The sequence below is a fragment of the Myxine glutinosa genome, chromosome 5 (genome assembly GCF_964187855.1).
Source record: "Myxine glutinosa chromosome 5, kmMyxGlut1.1, whole genome shotgun sequence".
NCBI lineage: Eukaryota > Metazoa > Chordata > Myxini > Myxiniformes > Myxinidae > Myxine > Myxine glutinosa.
In genome coordinates, this window is record NC_136265.1 from 202,101,549 (window position 1) to 202,109,453 (window position 7,905).

Sequence of the window (7,905 nt, forward strand, 5' to 3'; positions counted from 1 at the left end):
TGTCTTGATCCGTGAGGATTTAAGCAATTAATGGGAAGAGACCATCTTTGGAGGTATGCCATTGCCTTTAAAGAGTAACAACGAATGACACTTATCAACGAACCCTCACCACATACAAGGCTTTCATCCGCAGCTCAATGGAATACTGTTCTCCCCTATGGGCTGGTGCTCCTGCCTCACACCTGGCTCGGCTTCACGCTGTTGAATCCAAAGCTTTCAGAATCATTGGAATCTCCCGCGATGAAGCTATCTCTGAGGGCCTTTCACTCACTCACCGCAGGCAGGTAGGTGGTCTTTCTGTCTTCTACCGACTCCTCTCCGGCCTTGCTCCCCCAGCTCTCTCTGTGCTCTGTCCCCCAAATATTCCTACAGGTCGCACAAGATCTGCCAGCCACCCTCTGATGGTTAAACTGCCGAAATCTCGGCTCTCTGCTCACCTTCACTCTTTCATTCCTCTTTTCTCCCGCCTCTGGAACAAACTCCCACACTCACTTCAATCACACTCCTCCCTCCAGGTCTTCAAAACAGCTGTTCACCACCATCTCTTATCTTCCCCCATCCAAAACCTTGATCTTTTCTACCCCCACTAATTCACCCCAGATCCACCTTGTTTGAAATTCCAACTTCTTTCCTGGAAGTCCTGGCAGTGTCCATATGTTTATACCTCTCCCACCCCCCCCCCCTTCCCATGCCTCTCCCCCAAAGCCCTCTCCCTCCCACAGTTCTCTCGATGTCTCCATGTCTCTCGGTCCCTGCTCTCAAATGTTGTGTTTGTGTCCTTCCCCCTCTCTTCCCATCTTGTCTACCGCTCCCGATGTTATTTGTTTTGTGTGTCTGTTTGTCTTTCTGTGTGATTAATGTTCGCTCTTTCACGAGCCTCGATCTTGTATACAAAACAAAAAAAAACAAAAAAAAAAACAACCCTGATAATTAAATTAAGTGAAAAAACAAATTTGAAACAAGATGCCAGCGATAGCTCACCTACTCTTAAGAGAAAGACATCTAATGAGCAATTGGAAGTCCATTCAGACTTCCACAATGCCAGGCTATGAACTTACCGATCACCTCCTCACACCACCAGCTGTACTTTCTTGGTGAATGACATCACCAACTTTGTTTCAAAAGCTATGTGACAAGTGAGGTCATTTTCTGGTTACCCTTGCCAAAGGAGAGGGTCTTGTATTTGGGTCCATTTGTTACTTCCAAAATCGAAGATTGGTCTTGTGCGTTATTCTGTCTGTCTGTTTATTTGTCTGTCTGTTTGTCTGTCTATTACCGACAGATCACAATTTTAAACCAATCTTTATGAAACTTTACCAGATGGTAGAGTTGGTCAGAAGGAAGAAGAAGGGTCAACGTGTGGCCTTAAATGGTTTTCTCTCATCTCCCTTTCCTGTTCTGGCTGGAGTTCCCCAAGGCAGTGTTCTGGGCCCTGTGCTATTTCTGGTCTTCATCAATGATCTCTCCGACTCTCTGGAAAATCCTCTCTATCTCTTTGCTGATGATTCCACTCTCTCCCACTCCATACCTCATCTCTCAGATCGGCAGTCCGCAGCCTCCTCACTCTCTGCAGACCTGGACAAAATCACAGACTGGTCAAACAAGTGGAACATGTCTTTCAATCCTGACAAATCTCACACTCTTACTATGTCTCTCCGAAAGGACCGACTGGAAAACCCTCCCATCCACTTTCTCAACAATCCTCTCCAAGAAGTGCCGTCACTCAAGCTTTTGGGTCTCACTATCTGCCATGATCTTTCTTGGAAAAACCACATTTCCAAGCTGGCCTCCAAAGCCAGTCGCCGACTGGGCATCCTCCGTCGTGTGAAGTCCTTCCTTGGCACACCTGAGCTCCTCACCACATACAAGGCTTTCATCCACGGCTCAATGGAATACTACTCTCCCCTCTGGGCCGGTGCTCCAGCCTCACACCTATCTCGTCTTCACGCTGTTGAAACGAAAGCTTTCAGTATCATTGGAATCTCCCGCGATGAAGCTAACTCCGAGGGCCTTTCACTCACTTTGTTGGTGGTCTTTCTTGTACAACTCAGCTTTGTTGCATGCAGGTTGGTGGTCTTTCTGTCTTCTACCGACTCCTCTCCGGCCTTGCTGCCCCATCTCCCTCTGTGCTCTGTCCCCCAAACATTCCTACAGGTCGCATAAGATCTGCCAGCAACCCTCTTATGGTGAAACTGACAAAATCAAGACTCTCTATTCACCTTCTCTCTTTCATTTCTCTTTTCTTTCACCTCTGGAACAAACTCCCTCACTCTCTTCAATCCCAATCCTCCCTCCAGGTCTGTAAAACAGCTGTTAACCACCACCCGTTACCTTCCCCCATCCAAAACCTTGATCTTTTCTACCCCCGTTAATTCACCCCAGATCCACTTTTTTGAAATACCGACTTCTTTCCTGGAAGTCCGAGCTATGTCCACGTGTGTTTTTTTTTTTTTACCTCTCCCACCTCTCCCCCTCTTCCCATGCCGCCTCTCCCCAAGCCCTCTCCCTCCCACAGATCTCCCGATGTCCCTGCTCACCATCTTGTCTCCCGCTCCCTTTTTCATATGTTTTTTTTTGTTTTATGTGTGCGTTTGTCCTTTTGTGATCAATGTTATCTCTTGCACGAGCCTCGATCTTGTATACAAAAAAGCCCTTTTGATTTTGAGGTCAAATGTCAAACCTCATCTTTTAGCTTCACGTCAAGTTTCTAAAATTTTCATCCGATTGACTTGAAAGCTTAACAGTATTTGGATATTGAGTCACTAAATTGGGAAACGAACTATTTTTGAGGTCAAAAGGTCAAAGGTCAACTCAAGGTCAAACTTGTAAAATCATCAATTTCCATCTGAAAAATCATCACTTTTCATCTGATTAAACTGAAAATTAAAGAGCAATTCCTCAGTACATCATGGAATTGGAAAACCAACTTTTTAGGATCAAAAGGTCAAAGATCAAAGCAAGGTAAAACCTCTAAAATCATCAATTTTCGTCTGACAATTTGTCCATTTTCATCCCATTAACTTGAGAATTAAACAGCAATTGCATAGGGCATCACTAAATTGGCAGAACAACTATTTTAGTGGTCAAAAGGTCAAAGGTCAACTCAAGGTCAAACTTCTAAAATCATCAATTTTCATCTGAAAAATCATCAATTTTAATCCGATTGACTCAAGCTTTGATTAAGATTGTCAATTTTAATCTTAATGAAATGGACAATTTGATGTATCCATGGCAACTTTTTATTTTGGGGAGGGGTGGATTTTGCAAGTATCGTGCTCTGCATGACGTCTTTCTTGTCTGTCTGTCTGTTTGTTTGTTTGTCCACACAGAAGGTGAGTATACTTTTCTCTTCAACCGTTTGTCCGATTGCCAAGGAATTTTCACCATATTGAATCTCCTCCTGCAGAATTTTTTGTTCATAATTTTGACGTCATAGGTCACGTGGTATGGGCGCCATCATGGAAAAACGGGAAAAAAACATTACACCTCTATATCTCCGAAAACGACTCCATGGAAAAAATTGAAACATGGCTCATTGTCAAGTACTTCCCATGGGCAACAACATAGATTTGTGATGATATCATCAGTGCCTTCATTATGACGTCATAATTAGACAAGTGGAATCCTTGATCGGATCAGTTTGAAATTTATGGAGCGTGATCTACACAAAAATTGTATGCGAGAACTAAATTGATGACTGGGGTGGGGATGGCACGAGGTGGCGGGACACTGCATGGATGAAGCCCGGGTGGGGGGAGGGGCGGAGATGGGAAAGAACAGCCTCTGAAAGGCAATCCCATAGATGGGAGAGTCAAGGAACAGAGAAGTTGAGGTGTGCAGTCAGCCTGAATTTAGGACGTTTAACCAGAAAGCGATTACTGGAAGAATGCATGCCTCTTGGAGTTTCTGGCGGGGATCGGAATACTGGGAGAGCAGATGGAGCTAGGTCAGATGAGAAGTCACAATAAAAAGAGAGACCACCGACTTGCCTGTGAAGTGAAAGCAACAGACCTTGTTTTTCAGCTTCATCACGGGATGTTCTGATAGTATTGAAAGCTTCGTATTCCATAGAATCCAGGAGAGGCAGATGTGATGCTGGGGTGTCACCCCATAGTGGAGAGCAGTAATCCATAGAGCTATCGCCAAAGGTTTTGTAGACTGTGGGTAGCTCCGATTTTCCAAGGAAAGTCTTGGATTGATGGAGGATGTGGCTGGCATTGGAGGCCAGCTTTCCTATGTGATTGGCCCAGGAGATGTCATGGCTAATGGTGAGGCCTAGAAGGCTAGTCTTCCATTATACTCTTACTAAAGCTTTTATCATGTTCCGCAGCTCTTTAATACCATACAACAAGCCTTTTCGCAAACATTACAATCAAGTTTGCCTCTCCACTATTTTGGGGGGTCTAACTTTGCTTTGGACTCAACAGCATAATGAGAATAATTGGAATCTTCAATTGGAAAGGTTTTTATACCTTACAAGGTCCTACCTTCTTGCAATGCTATTTCTGCCTTCTCAGCATCCTCCTCTTCCCAGGCCTACCAGGCTGCACATATCAACATCTAATCCGCTCAATCAGTTTGTAAGCACAAGGTCAACGCTTTCTCCCAACAATAGAATAATCTTTCTGTATATGTCTCAGCTCACCCTTCATTCCAGTTATTCGCAGTGGATATTCTTGTATTTTCATTCCCAGCATGTTCTTATGTACTTCCAGCATCTAGCAGGAGCGCACGACATTATTGTCAAGGTGGTGATCTTGCACCTCTTGCGGAAGGTTGGCAGGAGAGCTCAGATGATAGGCACTTGCCTTTTAGCTGCCTATAGTAAATTAGATTTCCACCCTGACTATAAACTGTCACCCTGATGTCTCCTTCTTATTGACTTCTTGTCACCCAAAGGTGGCTTTTTCAAAGAGTATGTCAGGTGGGGCGAATGAATTAACGAACCTCCTGTTGTTCAGCTCTTCCATGAACCTTAATACTAGGGCCACCTGGAAGCAGTATTTACTTTTGCATGGAAGGCTTATGGATAGGCGGGATCGGGTAGGGGATTGTCGTTTGATAAAGCAATTTGTAACAAGAAAGGAAAGGATGAATGACCCTAAAAAAATTGGTATGGCAAAGGAGGTGGGGGAAGGAAAATTAAAAGGGAAAGTGGAGGAGGAATGCATGATAAAATAGCCAGGGAAGGGTGAAAAATTCTGCAATTTCCACCAAATCGATGAGCATTTTGGTCCTTGTCAATCTCTCTGAATTTCCCTGCATCATGAGCCAACAGAAATCCACCTGTGCCCCCATCATGTGCAAGCGAATTGATTTCTAACTCTATACTTCTGTGGAATTTAAACATATCTCAGACATTTCACCAATCTGCTTGATATTCCTCCTTCGAATCCCATACTGTGCCAATGTCGAAGAACACTGACTTGTCTACATCTGACTGATGCTTCCTTCTCTCTTCTCTAAGTTGTCATGCCATTAATAAATGCTTATATTGGCAAAAATAAATCTCAGGAATATTAAACCAGAGTCCTGGAGCTGACTTTTCATTGCCCGCACGTACGACATCTCGCTCGGCCATCGCAAGATTTTCAAGCCGGGTCCACATCTGAGTGATCAGATGCGCAACAAAATCTCTTTTGAAATTGCTTAACTCGATCAGCAAGTATCTCTACAAATTGCTCAGCAGGCTGCCACAAAGTAAATCCTGTCACTACTGTGAGCAACCTTTTGCAGAATTGCCTGCAACTGATTTCGTAAAGGTCGGTAAACATGCAATTCGGTTGCATGCGACTAAGCTGTGCAACTGATCGCTCTGGTGTGGATCCGGCTTCAATGAAATGCATCTGCAAAGATACGATTTCCAGAATAATCTAAATGTAGCATCCCTACCTCTGAAGCTGTCAAGTCTGGATTTGCTTCCCGACAGAATTGGATCAGGCTACAGATTGTCACTGTGTTTTGCAAAAGGGCTTTGCATCCATCACAGGGTACGTTGTTGTTCGGAGTGTATTAAACATCTTTTTCTTTTTTTTTTGTATACAGAGTCGTGGCTCGTATAAGAGCTAACATATTGAACACGAAAACATGCATGGACACATAAAACATACAATAAAGGGAGCGGGAGACAAGAGGGGGAGAGAGGGGAAAGCATACAAGCACAACAGTAGAGAACAGGGACATCGGGAGATCTGTGGGAGGGAGAGGGCTGGGGGAGGACGGAAGGGGTACACTGTATAAAGCAAATTAACATTACTAGGAATTTCAGGAATTAAATTGGGGATTGAAAGAGGCGGATTTGGGGTGTTTTAGCGGGGGTGGGAAAGATGAAGGTTTTGGATGGGGAAGATAAGAGATGGTGGTGAACAGCTGTATTAAAGACCTGGAGGGAGGAGAGAGATTGAAGAGAGAGTGGGAGTTTGTTCCAGAGGTGGGAGAAAAGAGGAATGAAAGAGTGAAGGTGAGCAGAGAGCCTAGATTTTGGCAGTTTCACCAGAAGAGGGTTGCTGGCAGATCTTGTGCGACCTTTAGGAGTATTTGGGGGACAGAGCACAGATAGAGCTGGGAGAACAAGGCCGGAGAGGAGTCGGTAGAAGATAGAAAGACCACCTGCCTGCCCTCAGGTCCTCAGAGCAAGTGATGGGCCCTCAGAATCAGCTTAAACGCGGGAGCCGGGAGATACCAATGATTCTGAAAGCTTTGGTTTCCACAGCGTGAAGCAGGGCTAGGTGTGAGGCAGGAGCACCAACCCAGAGGGGAGAGCAGTATTCCATTGAGCTGCGGATGAAAGCCTTGTATGTGGTGAGGAGCTCAGGGGTGCCAAGGAAAGACTTCGCATGATGGAGGATGCCCAGTCGGGGACTGGCTTTGGAGGCCAGATTTGAAATGTGGTTTTCCCAGGAAAGATCATGGCAGATTGTCACACCCAAAAGCTTGAGTGACAGAACTTTTTGGAGAGGATTGTTCAGAAAGTAAATGGGAGGGTTGTCCAGTCGGTCTTTTCGGAGAGACATCGTGAGAGTGTGAGATTTGTCAGGATTGAAAGACATGTTCTACTTGTCTAACCAGTTTGTGATTTTGTCCAGCTCTGCAGAGAGTGAAGAGGCTGCTGCCTGTCGATCTGAGGGATGAGTAATGGAGCGGCAGAGAGTGGAGTCATCAGCAAAGACATAAAATCTTTAGTAGGTTTTGCAAAGAGGACGACATTGTGTGCCCAAAACAAATTTGCAATTCCTCCACTTATCTGCAGGGATCACTGTGTCAGTGGTGTAGCCCAGCCTGATTGTTACATATTTATGTGAATGTATGTGAATTACCATTCAGGTCTTTGCTTATCCGTGTGTAGTATATTAAGTTGTTGTGGTTGTAGTTGTTGTGTAGTTGTTGTGGTTGGAGGGTCAGGAGCCCTTCTGAAAAGTGGCCGGAAACGGAAGTGACCGGAAACGGAAGAGGAAAAGACACGAGGAAAAAAGGACGAATATTCTTCTTCCTCGCCCGGCTCCGACGAAAGGTGGAATTGATTGAGCCGTGTGGAAAAGCGGCGTTCCCGAGCCTGTCTGGCGAGAGGAGTTACCGGGACGGATACCTGCCCGGTGGACGTCACACTGTCGTGTGGCCGTGCACCGACCCAGCGTTTGGCGCCGTTCGCTACACCGTCTAAAAAGACGCGTACGGGTCGCCCGTTGGGGCCTAACACGCCTGGCAAGCGGCGTGGGGCTTTTGGCTTGCTTTCCCGTACCCGCTTCGCGTGGCCACGAGGGGCTGTAGCCGGGGTGCCTGGTACGATACCTGCCCGGTGGAAACACGTCCACCCGGGGTTCGTTCAACCGCCCGAGTGCGGCGACGCCGACCATCATCTTGGTCAGGAGGGGCCCAGAGACATTGTGCGGGACCGAGACCAAAAGG